The sequence below is a fragment of the Peromyscus maniculatus genome, chromosome 11 (assembly GCF_049852395.1).
Source record: "Peromyscus maniculatus bairdii isolate BWxNUB_F1_BW_parent chromosome 11, HU_Pman_BW_mat_3.1, whole genome shotgun sequence".
In the NCBI taxonomy this organism is placed as follows: Eukaryota; Metazoa; Chordata; class Mammalia; order Rodentia; family Cricetidae; genus Peromyscus; species Peromyscus maniculatus.
In genome coordinates, this window is record NC_134862.1 from 212501 (window position 1) to 226931 (window position 14431).

Below are 14431 nucleotides of genomic sequence, written 5' to 3' on the forward strand. Positions count from 1 at the left end.
GGAGGGTACTGGCTGTTTGTTCGAATAAAACAATTCACTTCATTTACTTTCTTCTGCCCTATATCCAGGCTGGATCCACCATCCACCTACCAGTCTGGATTGACTGCAACTGCCCTCCTTCCCCAAGTCACGAATCCCACACCTACAAAAGAAGAAATTTAGGAAGACATCTATTCCCCTCCAACCCATGCCCTCTTCCACGGTATACATAAATAAATAAATAAATAAATAAATAAATAAATAAATAAATAAATAAATAAATAAATAAGTAAGTAAATAAATAAATAAATAAATAAATAAATAAAGGAATGAAAAGTTCCCGGTTTTTTGTTGACTTTTAATTTCATGGGTCCCTCAAATCCCCACTCCCCACCCTCGGCTTATGGCTTGTGTGTGTTAGTGTGTTAGTGTGTGTGTGTGTGTGTGTGTGTGTGTGTGTGTGTGTGTGTGTGTTTTAGAACTCACTGTCCTGTACCCTTTCAGAAAGAGAATTCATTCCTGAATAACAGATGTCCAAGCAGGTAACATCTCAGATGGTTTCTTTTGGAAGCTTCCCCATGGATAAACCCAGACAGATTTCCTGGAATCTGGTTGACCTGGGAGGTGCAGGGTGGGGCCGGTAGTGGTGGTGGTGAGGAGGAGGAGGAGGAGGAGGAGGAGGAGGAGGAGGAGGAGGAGGAGGAGGAGTGTTCCCTTGGCTCCACATCCTCTCCAACATTGACATTGGTGTAAGGTGGTATCTCAGAGTCCCTGGATTTATGTTGACCCCCTTGGACTTGACCTCCAGATGAGTTACTTTCATACCACGTCAAAAGGGAGTGGGCATGTTTTCCCATATTCACAAACAAGTTTTTTTTTTTTTCTTTTTTCTGTTTTTTTTTTTTTTCTCCCATCATCTGGCGTTAACCTCCATTGAAACAAGTATGTCAGGTATGCTTCTTTCCCAACTTTTACATCAAGACAAAACAACGATGATCATTTTGTGAGCTTGGCCAAATATCGAGCTGGCATCTCCAGACAAGACACCTGAGAAACCTTCCAAAAGAATGTTGGGGTGGCCAATGGAATCTGCAGATGGAATGATACGGAGGACATCAAGATCAGAATGTAAACTGGAGTCATTAAGTTGGTCCTGTGGGATCACAAGGGTCCCTAGAAGTGGACGTGGTAGAAGACAAGAGAGACAGCAGAGGAGGGGTGTGGAAACAGAGGGAGGGAGAAGGAGACAGAGTGGGGCCAGAGTTCCGTTGGTAGAGCACTTGCCCAGGGTGTATGAGGCACCACACACATGAGGCATTGTGGTGCCCATGCAGTCATCCCAGTACTCCAGAGGTAGAGGCAGGAGGATCAGGAGTTCAAAGTTATACTTAACCACATATTGAATGAGGCCAGCCTGGGCTACATGAGGCCATCTCAGAGACATGGACAAAAGCCAGAAGCAGAGGCATGCAGCTGACTGTAGAAGCCAGTCAGGTCATAGACCATGGGGAAGGCCAACACCTTGATTTGAGTTCTATCCCTCTTTTAATTTGAAGAGCTTTAAAGGGAATAATTTGTGTTTTTCTTTCTTTCTTTCTTTCGTTTGTTTTTTGTTTTTTGAGACAGGGTTTCTCTGTGTAGTTTTGCGACTTTCCTGGATCTCGCTTTGTAGACCAGGCTGCCCTCGAACTCAGAGATCCGTCTGCCTCTGCCTCCCGAGTGCTGGGATTAAAGGCACGCGGCGCTGCTGCCGCCGCCGCCGCCGCCGCCGCCGCCGCCGCTGCCACCCGGCTCTTGTGTTTTTCTAAGCTAGTCAATTATGTGCAATCCACTAGTTGTGAAAAACTAACCCAGGACAAAATGCCTACGAAGGAGCTAATGAACATCCCAGCGAGGGTGTGGCCTCTGGTGCTTTTTAACTCCACCCCACCTCCTGCCATTCAATATGCCCAGGGGCTTTTCACTATTGTACAAAGAGAGCATGAGGCTTTCTGGAATCCCCTTGAGCTGGGTCCCCCTTCAGCAGATGTTTTCTAGAGGGTCATAAGAAACCATGCTTCCTATGTAGACAGGGTCACATAGCCTAGCACATGGTTAATTCTGTGCTTGGGGGACAGAGCATTCCTCCAAGCCTGTCATATCTGAGGAAATCATTTTTGGAATCTGATCACATACAGGTGCACCACAGTGGTGTGACCTTCTAAGCTCTTGTCCTCAGTTTCCTCCATCTGTAGAATGGGAACAATAATACCTCCCAGGGCTGTGGTAAAGGCGAATGACAGAATCTGGAGACATGACTTAGTGGTTAAAAGCACTGATCACATCTGGCTGTTGGTGGCGCATGCCTTTAATCCCAGCACTCAGGAGGCAGAAGCAGGCAGATCTCTATGAGTTTGAGGTCACCCTGGTTTACAGAGCAAGTTCCAAACAGCCAGGGATTACAGAGAGGAACCTTTTCTTCAAAAACCAAAACCAGAAAAAAAAAAAAAAAAAAAAAGCACTGACTGCTTTTGTAGAGGATTCAAGTTTGAGTTCCAGCACCCACATGGGCTTCACAACCACCTGTAACTCCAGTTCCAGGGAATCTGATGCCCTCTTCTGACTTCCAATGGCACTAGGCAAGCACACAGAGCAAACATGCAGGCAAAATACTCATATACATAAAATAAAATTTAAGTAAAACTAGAATAAAAAAAAAAAAGAATGTTGGGGTTATTTTTGTTTTGTCTCCCCCCACCCCAGGAATGATCATATCTGTGTCGTGTCCCCCCCCCTTTCTTTCTTTCCTAGGATTCCCCTGCACATGTGCGTGTGGGTGGGCTTACGCAGCGCACAGATGATGTTAAGGCCCCCTTGCTTGTGGTTGGTCACGTAGCTGTGGCTGGAATCCTAACATTTACAGTCACAAATTTCAGCTGTGTTCTTTTTTGTTTTTTGTTTTATTTTACGTTAATTTTGTTTTTGTTGTTTGCTTTTTGTGTGTAAGATGGATTACACCTTCCTTGGAATTACTGGACGGTTTGTAGTCTAAACGGCTCATAGCATCATTATGAACCAGGTAGAATTTTTAATTAATTAATTTTTAATTTTTTTAATTTTCCGGGCGGAGCTGAGGACTTGTGTTTGGTAGGCGAGCGCTCTACCACTGAGCTAAATCCCCAACCCAAACCAGGTAGAATTTTTGTTGTGGGTGGGGCCCCATCTTCCTTCAGAAATTGTTGTTAGGAAAACTTAATCGTTATTAATATCAAAACAGAAGGTTTAAACTTTGGGATAGCCTGCCGGGTGCGGGTGGGGGTGGGGGTTATGGGCTACAGAAAAGGAGCCAAAACTACACAGGGGAAGCCCTGTGTAAAACAACCAAACGGAAAGAGGTGTGTGTGGTTCATATACTCAGTAGTGAGACTCTGTTGCAGAGAAAAACAACATTTCCATAGCCAGTGGTTATCAGTTGGAGATTTAAAAAAATGAAACAAATCATCTTTAGTCTAATTTTAAAAGAGAGAGAGAGAGAGAGAGAGAGAGAGAGAGAGAGAGAGAGAGAGATACTACTATGAACATTAGACAGCTCAGTGTGCACACAGGGTATGATATGATACTGTTCCTGTCATTCTGATTTATCTTCCTTGATGCTACACATGGTTGCTTCCATCTTGGTGAGACAATTTGAACTCTGCTAGCAAGTGTCTGGATCATAACTTCATCTCTCTCTTTCTCTCTCTCTCTCTCTCTCTCTCTCTCTCTCTCTCTCTCTCTCACACACACACACACACACACACACACACACACACACACACACACACACACACAGACCCAGGACAGCCTCTAAGGCTACACAGAGAAATCCTGTCGTCCCCCCCCCCCCAGTGCTGGGATGCCCCACCAACATCTGGCGATATATATAAAAATATATATAAAGCCTCACCTTCTCTCTCATGACTTGGCCTGCTCTGCCTTCACAGACAGCCCTCTTCCTTTGGGATTGCCAAAGTTCAGCCAGTCATCAGACACACACAGTGAGCTAGAAAATTGGGCCGCTCTCGGCCTTTTTTTTAAGGTGGGAAGTTAGATCTGTAAGGGTACTCATAGGACTGATTTTACTGTGTGCCAGAGGTTGTGTAGTGCCATGTTTTCATTTCATTTTCTTCCCGCCCCCCGCCCCCCCACAACCCCCGTCTCGTCTCTTTTATTCCAGATTTCTGTTTTCTCCCATTCCTCCCTCATGCAGTGATAAATGACTGGTGAGAAATGTCCCATGGGCCCTGATGTCCACTTCTATCCTCTGGGGGCATCAGGCAGGAGTGTGATACACAGAATTTGTTTTCTTTTGTTTTTCAAGACAGGTTTTCTCCGAGTAATTTTGGTGCCTGTCCTGTAGACCAGGCTGTCCTAAAGGCGTGCTGGAATTAAAGGCGTGTGTCACCGCCGCCGCCCTGCATTGATGCACAGACCAACAGGCAAGAAAAGTTCAAGGTTACCATGTAACCTCTTGACCTTGTGCCAGAAACTTTAGGGAAGAAAGGCTCAAGGGTGAGGCCACAGCTCCACTTCTCTACTTAGATATGCATATCTGTTGCCTTCCAGTTAAGCATTACCTTCTTGTTGTTGGAGTTGGAGAAAACCTTCCTTGTTAATTTGAATTCAGTCATTTTTAGGTTTCTGAGTGTCTCCCTATCTGTGCTCCTGACAAATTATCCCACTGCATCTCTTGTGTAAGGAATGTTGGACTCATTGTGTATTTATTTTATTTTATTTTTTTAAAAAAGAAAGAATAGGAATACAAGGAACATTTCTAAACATAATAAAAGCAATTTATAGCAAGCCAACAGCAAACATCAAATTAAATGGAGAGAAACTCAAAGCGATACCACTAAATTCAGGAACAAGACAAGGCTGTCCACTCTCCCCATATTTATTCAATATAGTACTAGAAGTTCTAGCTAGAGCAATAAGACAACAAAAGGAGATCAAAGGGATACAAATTGGCAAGGAAGAAGTCAAACTTTCACTATTTGCAGATGATATGATAGTATACATAAGTGACCCCAAAAACTCTACCAGGGAACTTCTACAGCTGATAAACTCCTTCAGTAAAGTGGCAGGATACAAGATCAACTCAAAAAAATCAGTAGCCCTCCTATACACAAATGATAAAAGGGCTGAGAAAGAAGTCAGAGAAACATCACCCTTTACAATAGCCACAAATAATATAAAATACCTTGGGATAACACTAACTAAACAAGTGAAAGACCTTTTTGATAAGAACTTTAAATCTCTAAAGAAAGAAATTGAAGAAGATATCAGAAAATGGAAGGATCTCCCATGCTCATGGATAGGCAGGATTAACATAGTAAAAATGGCAATCTTACCAAAAGCAATCTACAGATTCAATGCAATCCCCATCAAAATCCCAACACAATTCTTCACAGACTTGGAAAGAAAAATACTCAACTTTATATGGAAAAACAAAAGACCCAGGATAGCTAAAAGAATCCTATACGATAAAGCAACCCTTGGAGGCATCACCATCCCGGACCTCAAACTCTACTATAGAGCTATAGTAATAAAAACAGCTTGGTACTGGTATAAAAACCGACATACGGACCAATGGAATCGAATTGAAGACCCTGACATTAATCCATGCACATATGAACACCTGGTTTTTGACAAAGGAGCCAAAACCATACAATGGAACAAAGAAAGTATCTTCAACAAATGGTGCTGGCATAACTGGATGTCAATATGTAAAAGATTACAAATAGATCCATATCTGTCACCATGCACAAAACTCAAGTCCAAGTGGATCAAAGACCTAAACATAAATCCAGTTACACTAAACTTAATAGAAAAGAAGATAGGAAGCACTCTTGAACGCATTGGCACTGGAGACCATTTCCTAAATAAAACACCGACAGCACAAACCCTGAGCACAACCATTAATAAATGGGACCTCTCAAAACTGAGAAGCTTTTGCAGGGCAAAAGACACAGTCAATAAGACAAAAAGACACCCAACAGATTGGGAAAAGATCTTCACCAACCCCACATCTGACAGAGGATTGATCTCCACAATATATAAAGAACTCAAGAAACTAGACATCAAAGCACTGAACAGTCCAATTAAAAAATGGGCTAAAGAGCTAAACAGAGAATTCACAAAACAAGAACTACAAATGGCTGAAAGACATTTAAAGAAATGCTCAACATCCTTAATCATCAGAGAAATGCAAATCAAAACGACTCTGAGATACCACCTTACACCTGTTAGAATGGCTAAGATCAAAAACACCAATGACAACCAATGTTGGAGAGGATGTGGAGCAAAGGGAACACTCCTCCACTGTTGGTGGGAATGTAAACTTGTACAACCACTGTGGAAATCAGTATGGCGGTTTCTCAGAAAATTAGGAATCGAACTACCTCAAGACCCAGCCATCCCACTCTTGGGCATATACCCAAAGAATGCTGATACATACCATAAAGATACATGCTCAGCTATGTTCATAGCAGCACTATTTGTAATAGCCAGAACCTGGAAACAACCTAGATGCCCATCAACGGAAGAATGGATGAAAAAAATGTGGTACATATACACAATGGAGTACTACTCAGCAGAGAAAAACAATGAAAGCATGAAATTTGCAGGCAAATGGATGGAACTAGAAAAAATCATCCTGAGTGAGGTAACCCAAACCCAGAAAGACAGTTATGCACGTGATCGGTGGAATGCAGTCCTGTGGAGGAAATGTGCACCCTCACTTCCAAGGGCCAAACAAGAAGAGGGGGCGGTCAGCTGTGTGGGAACACGGTCCAAGAAGGGAGTCGCGTGAGGTGAGAAAACTCTAAGAAGAAAAGACAAGAGTCTTGGGAACCTCACTTTCTTCAAAAACACAGAGTAATTCTTGGAGTTGCTTCCATGGTCTTCCCAGGTGCGGCGGATAGGAGTGAGTTCTCTCTACATCATTCATCACAACTGCCCTTGTTTTTTGTTTATATGCCTCTGTGGGAAAACGTGTTTGCCACAAGGACAGGATGTGCAGCTTGTCCTTGTGATTGTATGCCTCCTTACTCATTTTTCTTAACCCTCAGAGTATAAATTGTCTGATGCTCTGAATAAAGTTGGCTATTGCATGGAAAAAAAAAAATATATACTTGGTTGTGAGACACTGTGTAGTTGCAGGGAATTGACTCAAGAAAGATCTCTGGGAAAGCAGCCTAACCCTAACCCTCTCAAGCCACCTACAACTTGCTGGATCTCTGAGTTTAAAGAGAGAGAGAGAGAGAGAGAGAGAGAGAGAGAGAGAGAGAGAGAGAGAGAGAGACAGAGAGACAGAGAGACAGAGAGAGAGAGAGAGAGAGAGAGAGAGAGAGAGAGAGAGAGAGAGAGAGAAGAGAGGCCTGAATGGCATGAAGTTGCCTGGAGCCCGGGGCTTACCCTTCCCCTCATAAATCAGTCCCCCAGCACTATTGTCTGTTGTGTTTATGTCTATTTATTTAATTTTGTCTGTCTGTCTGTCTGTCTGTCTGCCTGCCTGCCTGCCTGCCTGCCTGCCTACCTGCCTGCCTGCATACAGGAGTATAATAAGTTCCTAAGTTGAGTTCTGTCATCATGAAAGAAAAAGACAGGACACCGAGGGCACATGAAATGAGCAGAGAATCATATTTAGCCACAGTTTGCAAGACTCTTTTAGTAGCTGGAAAACTGCTGGTGGGTGGGAGTGAGGCTGATCTCACTCCATCTTTTCAGCTCCTTAGGGTCTCTGGATATTCTTTGTTTGGTTTTGTGTGTGTGTGTGTGTGTGTGTGTGTGTGTGTGTGTCTGTGTGTGTGTCTGTGTCTGTGTCTGTGTGTTGTTGTTTTCCCCGGTCTGTAAATACGCATTTCTTGCCTGCAGGGAGGTGGTGGTGAATGCCTTTCATCCCAGCATTCAGGAGGCAGAGAGAGGGGCTTAGTGACCTTCTGTTTTCAGTTCTGGCCCTCTAGAGGCTAGGAAACAAAGAGAACAAAAAGGACCTTGCCTAGCATGTCACATGGTAGCTTCCATCCATCTTGGTGAGGTCCCTTCGCCAAGATGGCTGACATCATCGTGAATGCTTCCATGTTGGTGAGGTCAATAGCTAAGAAAAGTGCAGTGTACCTGAAAAGTTTAGAGCTACGACTACCCCACCCCCACCCCCCACCCCCGCCCCAGGCATGCATGCACACACACAGAGAGGCACACCCAGAGACACATAAATAAACACATTTTGAAATGAAACTAAAATGTTAAAAAGTTAACAGGAGAAGAAATTAAAAAGAGACAGAGAGAAAAATGTTGCTCCTGGAGTTTTATTTTATTTTTTGAGTTCTTGATTGATTTTTCTTTGGGGGGTTTTTCGAGACAGGGTTTCTCTGTAGCTTTGGAGCCTGTCCTGGACTAGCTCTGTAGACCAGGCTGGCCTCGAACTCACAGAGATCCACCTAAGGATGTTGAGCATTTCTTTCAATGTCTTCCAGCCATTTGTGATTCTTCTTTTGAGAATTCTCTGAAGAGCTCTTCAGCCCATTACTTATTTATTTTTTTTTTTTAAATTGGATTGTTCAGTATTTTGAGTTCTTTTTTATACTTTGGAGATCAGTCCTCTGTCAGATGTGAGGTTGGTGAAGGTGTTTTCCCACTCTGTAGGCTGTCTTTTTGTCTTACTGACCGTGTCTTTTGCCCTGCAAAAGCTTCCTCGGTTTCAAGAGGTCCCGTTTATCAATTGTTGTGCTCGGTGTCTGTGCTCCTGGTGTGCCGATGCGTTCCAGAGTACTTCCTATTTGCTCTTCTATTAAGTTTAGTGTCCCTGGATTTATGTCGACCCCCTTGGACTTGAGTTTTGTGCTTGGTGACAGATCTTTTACAGATTGACATCCAGTTATGAAATCTTTACTTTTTTAAATAAAAGAATCAAACAAATCAGAGGGCAGTGACCTGTCATTTTCATGTAAAGATGTGCATTTTGTCATCCAGTTCTAAGAGAGTTCAGTGATCATGAAAGACAGAGACAGGACCCTGAGGGCAGGTACATACATGCAATGAACAGAGAATCACACTTTACCATAGTTTGCAGGAGCTTTTCATTAGGTAATGGGCCATGCTTGCAAGCTAAGAGCATTTGCCAAAATTTGCAAGCTAAGAGCATTTACCAAAAAGTTTAGAACTGTGATTCAGCCCCCCCCCCAAGGCATGCATGCACACATACAACACACACACACACACACACACACACACACACACACACACACACACACACTCTCACTCACTCACTTTGTGTGCACATGTAGGCATACCCAGAGACAAATAAATACATTTTTGAGATTAAAATAAATGTACAGTAAAATAATGGAATAAATAAGAAATTAAAAACAGGCACAGAGGAAAACATTCCCAGAGTTACAGAAATAAAAGGAAGCCTGGTGTGGTGAGGCATGCCTTTAATCCCAGCACTTGGATCTCCGAGTTAAAAAAAAAAAAAAAAAGTAAAATATGAAAGAGGCCTGCCTGCCTGCCTGAGCCTGGTGGTGGTGGTGGTGGTGGTGGTGGTGGTGGTGGTGGTGGTGGTGGTGGTGGTGGTGGTGGTGCAGCAGCCCTTAATCTTGGCACTCCAAAGGCAGAGGCAGGTGGATCTCTGTCCTTTCCAGGTCAGCTTGCTCTACAGAGTGAGTTCCAGGATAGGCTCCAAAGAAACCACAGAGAAACCCTGTGTTGAAAAACCAAAGGGTGGTGTGTGGGGGTGGGGTGGGGGAGGGTGGGAGATAAAAAAGGAAGAGGCCTGAATGGCATTGGGGTTTACTGGAGCCCTCATAAATCAGTTTGCCCAGCACTGCTGGCTGTTGTTTGTTTGATGCCAAGTGAATTATATTTGTGTTTATGTCTATTTATTTAAATTTAACTTTTTTATTGTTTTTTTGAGAGACAGGGTCTATCTGTGTCATCCTGATTATCCTGGGTGTGTGTGTGTGTGTGTGTGTGTGTGTGTTGTTGTTGTTGTTGTTGTTGTTGTTGTTGTTGTTGTTGTTGTTGTTGTTGTTGTCAAAGAGCAAAGGAGACTTCTCTGGCGCTCAGGGGTGGGGATGTCTTTATATATTTGGGCACTGAGTCTCTTGTGTGTGTAATGTTGGACTCATCGTGCATTTTTTAAAAACTATAGATGGTGGTGAGCCACCGTGTTGTTGCTGGGAATTGAACTCGAGAAAGACCTCTGGGAAAGCAGCCAGGTTCTCTTCACTGCTGAGCCACCTCTCCAGCCACTTACTGTGCATTTTTGAAGAACTGTTATTACAAAAAGCCCGGACGGTGGTGGCGCACGCCTTTAGTCCCAGCACTCTGGAGGCAGAGCCAGGTGGATCTTTCTGAGTTCGAGGACAGCCTGGTCTATAGAGCAAGATCCAGGAAAGGCGCAAAGCTACACAGAGAAACCCTGTCTCAAAAAAAAAAAAATTAAAAATTAAAAAACAAAAACCTGTTATTACAAGCAGTGCTTATCACAGAGATCTGAACCCCCAGTCCCCGGGTGTGTGCCGTGACTGACACTGAGTCTGCCCTTAGCTCTCTCCTCTCCCTCCCTTCTTCTCTCCCTCCCTCGCCCCCTCTCCTTCTCCCTCTCCCTCTCCCTCCCCCCCTCTCTCTCCAGCCTCATGCTGAACTTTTGTTCCTGTTTGTTTGTTTTTGACTGTATCATTTCTTTTGTGTGTGGGTGTTTCGCCTGCTGGGCTGCCTGCATGCTCACTGTTTCAGCGTCAATTTTGGAGTTCGATTTTGTACAGCGAGACAGATAGGTGTCTGATTTCATTGTCATGATTTGTTTAGGTATTGCACCAGTTGAGACAAGAGACTGAGACTTTCTTCCTAAGCCCTGAGGGAGGGTCTAACTTGCTCCAAGCCATCCAAGCGGCAAACCCTGGTGAAAGGTGGGGGGGAGGGGACACCAGGCAACCCGGAAGCATTTTGTCCCCATCTGTCAAGTGAAAAAGAGATTTTGTGTGTGTGTGTGTGTGTGTGTGTGTGTGTGTGTGTGTGTGTGTGTGTACACGAATGTAGTGCCTTTCCAGTGACCTCTGAGGTCACTGGTATAATGACTGGGTCCCTGTACTTTCACTGCTCTGGCCATTTTGTTCAAGGCTCTCCTTGTAAGGTTGAGATAAGGTTTCTCTATCTAGTGCTGTAGGCTGTCTTTTATATCAAATAGCTGTAGGGTTTGTTTGTTTGTTGTTTGTTTGTTTGTTTGTTTGTTTGTTTGTTTGTTTTTAAATCCCTAATCAAATAACAGATAAATAAATAAAGAAATTAAAAATGAAAAAGAATCAGAAAAACTGCTGCTACAACTACCTTGTCTCAAAGAAAGAAGACAAGAAAAGTTCAAGGTTACCATGTAACCTCTTGACCTTGTGCCAGAAACTTTAGGGAAGAAAGGCTCAAGGGTGAGGCCACAGCTCCACTTCTCTACTTAGATATGCATATCTGTTGCCTTCCAGTTAAGCATTACCTTCTTGTTGGAGTTGGAGAAAACCTTCGTTGTTAATTTGAATTCAGTCATTTTTAGGTTTCTGAGTGTCTCTCTATATGTGCTCCTGACAAATTATCCCACTGCATCTCTTGTGTAAGGAATGTTGGACTCATTGTGTATTTATTTATTTAATTATTTTTTTTTTTAAAAATATACTTGGTTGTGAGACACTGTGTAGTTGCAGGGAATTGACTCAAGAAAGATCTCTGGGAAAGCAGCCTAACCCTAACCCTCTCAAGCCACCTAACTCCCCAACAACTTGCTGGATCTCTGAGTTTTTTTAAAAAAAGACAAAAAGAAAAGAGGCCTGAATGGCATGAAGTTGCCTGGAGCCCGGGGCTTACCCTTCCCCTCATAAATCAGTCCCCCAGCACTACTGTCTGTTGTCTGTTTGATCCCAAGTGATATATTTGTGTTTATGTCTATTTATTTAATTTTGTCTGTCTGTCTGTCTGTCTGCCTGCCTGCCTGCCTGCCTGCCTGCCTGCCTGCATACAGGAGTATAACAAGTTCCTAAGTTGAGTTCTGTCATCATGAAAGAAAAAGACAGGACACCGAGGGCACATAAAATGAGCAGAGAATCATATTTAGCCACAGTTTGCAAGACTCTTTTAGTAGCTGGAAAACTGCTGGTGGGTGGGAGTGAGGCTGATCTCACTCCATCTTTTCAGCTCCTTAGGGTCTCTGGATCTTCTTTGTTTGGTTTGTGTGTGTGTGTGTGTGTGTGTGTGTGTGTGTGTGTGTGTGTGTGTGTGTGTCTGTGTCTGTGTCTGTGTCTGTGTCTGTGTCTGTGGTGGTGGTGAATGCCTTTCATCCCAGCATTCAGGAGGCAGAGAGAGGGGCTTAGTGACCTTCTGTTTTCAGTTCTGGCCCTCTAGAGGCTAGGAAACAAAGAGAACAAAAAGGACCTTGCCTAGCATATCACATGGTAGCTTCCATCTTGGTGAGGTCCCTTCGCCAAGATGGCTGACATCATCGTGAATGCTTCCATGTTGGTGAGGTCAATAGCCAAGAAAAGTGCAGTGTACCTGAAAAGTTTAGAGCTACGACTACCCCACCCCCACCCCCCACCCCCGCCCCAGGCATGCATGCACACACACAGAGAGGCACACCCAGAGACACATAAATAAACACATTTTGAAATGAAACTAAAATGTTAAAAAGTTAACAGGAGAAGAAATTAAAAAGAGACAGAGAGAAAAATGTTGCTCCTGGAGTTTTATTTTATTTTTTGAGTTCTTGATTGATTTTTTTTGGGGGGGGGTTTTCGAGACAGGGTTTCTCTGTAGCTTTGGAGCCTGTCCTGGACTAGCTCTGTAGACCAGGCTGGCCTCGAACTCACAGAGATCCACCTAAGGATGTTGAGCATTTCTTTCAATGTCTTCCAGCCATTTGTGATTCTTCTTTTGAGAATTCTCTGAAGAGCTCTTCAGCCCATTACTTATTTATTTTTTTTTTTTAAATTGGATTGTTCAGTATTTTGAGTTCTTTTTTATACTTTGGAGATCAGTCCTCTGTCAGATGTGAGGTTGGTGAAGGTGTTTTCCCACTCTGTAGGCTGTCTTTTTGTCTTACTGACCGTGTCTTTTGCCCTGCAAAAGCTTCCTCGGTTTCAAGAGGTCCCGTTTATCAATTGTTGTGCTCGGTGTCTGTGCTCCTGGTGTGCCGATGCGTTCCAGAGTACTTCCTATTTGCTCTTCTATTAAGTTTAGTGTCCCTGGATTTATGTCGACCCCCTTGGACTTGAGTTTTGTGCTTGGTGACAGATCTTTTACAGATTGACATCCAGTTATGAAATCTTTATTTTTTTATTTTATTTTATTTTATTTTATTTTTTTTTTTGGTTTTTTCGAGACAGGGTTTCTCTGCGTAGTTTTGCGCCTTTCCTGGAGCTCACTTGGTAGCCCAGGCTGGCCTCGAACTCACAGCGATCCGCCTGCCTCTGCCTCCCGAGTGCTGGGATTAAAGGCGTGCGCCACCAACGCCCGGCCTAAAATCTTTATTTTTTTAAATAAAAGAATCAAACAAATCAGAGGGCAGTGACCTGTCATTTTGTAATCCAGTTCTAAGAGAGTTCAGTGATCATGAAAGACAGAGACAGGACCCTGAGGGCAGGTACATAGATGCAATGAACAGAGAATCATACTTTACCATAGTTTGCAGGAGCTTTTCATTAGGTAATGGGCCATGCTTGCAAGCTAAGAGCATTTGCCAAAATTTGCAAGCTAAGAGCATTTACCAAAAAGTTTAGAACTGTGATTCCGCCGTGCCGCCCCCCCCCCCACCAGGCATGCATGCACACATACAACACACACACATTTTTAAAAACTATAGATGGTGGTGAGCCACCGTGTTTTTGCTGGGAATTGAACTCGAGAAAGACCTCTGGGAAAGCAGCCAGGTGCTCTTCACTGCTGAGCCACCTCTCCAGCCACTTACTGTGCATTTTTGAAGAACTGTTATTACAAAAAGCCCGGACGGTGGTGGCGCACGCCTTTAGTCCCAGCACTCGGGAGGCAGAGCCAGGTGGATCTTTGTGAGTTCGAGGACAGCCTGGTCTATAGAGCGAGATCCAGGAAAGGCGCAAAGCTACACAGAGAAACCCTGTCTCAAAAAAAATTAAAAAATAAAAAACAAAAACCTGTTATTACAAGCAGTGGCTTATCACAGAGATCTGAACCCCCAGTCTCCGGGTGTGTGCCGTGACTGACACTGAGTCTGCCCTTAGCTCTCTCCTCTCCCTCCCTCCCCCCCTCTTCTTCTCCCTCTCCCTCTCCCTCCCCCCCTCTCTCCAGCCTCATGCTTAACTTTTGTTCCTGTTTGTTTGTTTTTGACTGTATCATTTCATTTGTGTGTGGGTGTTTCGCCTGCTGGGCTGCCTGCATGCTCACTGTTTCAGCGTCAATTTTGGAGTTCGATTTTGTA

The 14431-nt window shown here is 43.8% G+C and overlaps 3 long non-coding RNA genes across 4 annotated transcripts in view; 2 read left to right on the plus strand and 1 right to left on the minus strand.

The window, feature by feature from the left end:
• The window catches only part of LOC121826183 (uncharacterized), a 195285-nt gene extending 194793 nt beyond the window's left edge, over positions 1 to 492 (plus strand). For both annotated transcript variants that reach the window (XR_013043526.1, XR_013043528.1), the window contains one exon: positions 69 to 492. This is a non-coding gene — a long non-coding RNA (uncharacterized LOC121826183). The remainder of the gene's footprint in view (positions 1 to 68) is intronic.
• A 7854-nt stretch (positions 493 to 8346) lies between these two features.
• LOC143267754 (uncharacterized) lies at positions 8347 to 13784 on the minus strand. The gene is made up of 2 exons (XR_013043178.1): positions 13551 to 13784; positions 8347 to 8931 (listed from the first exon to the last, which is right to left on the minus strand). It is a non-coding gene; the product is annotated as an uncharacterized LOC143267754 (long non-coding RNA).
• On the plus strand, positions 8878 to 14108 carry LOC143267753 (uncharacterized). The gene is made up of 2 exons (XR_013043177.1): positions 8878 to 10342; positions 14033 to 14108. It is a non-coding gene; the product is annotated as an uncharacterized LOC143267753 (long non-coding RNA).
• Positions 14109 to 14431: the final 323 nt, after the last annotated feature.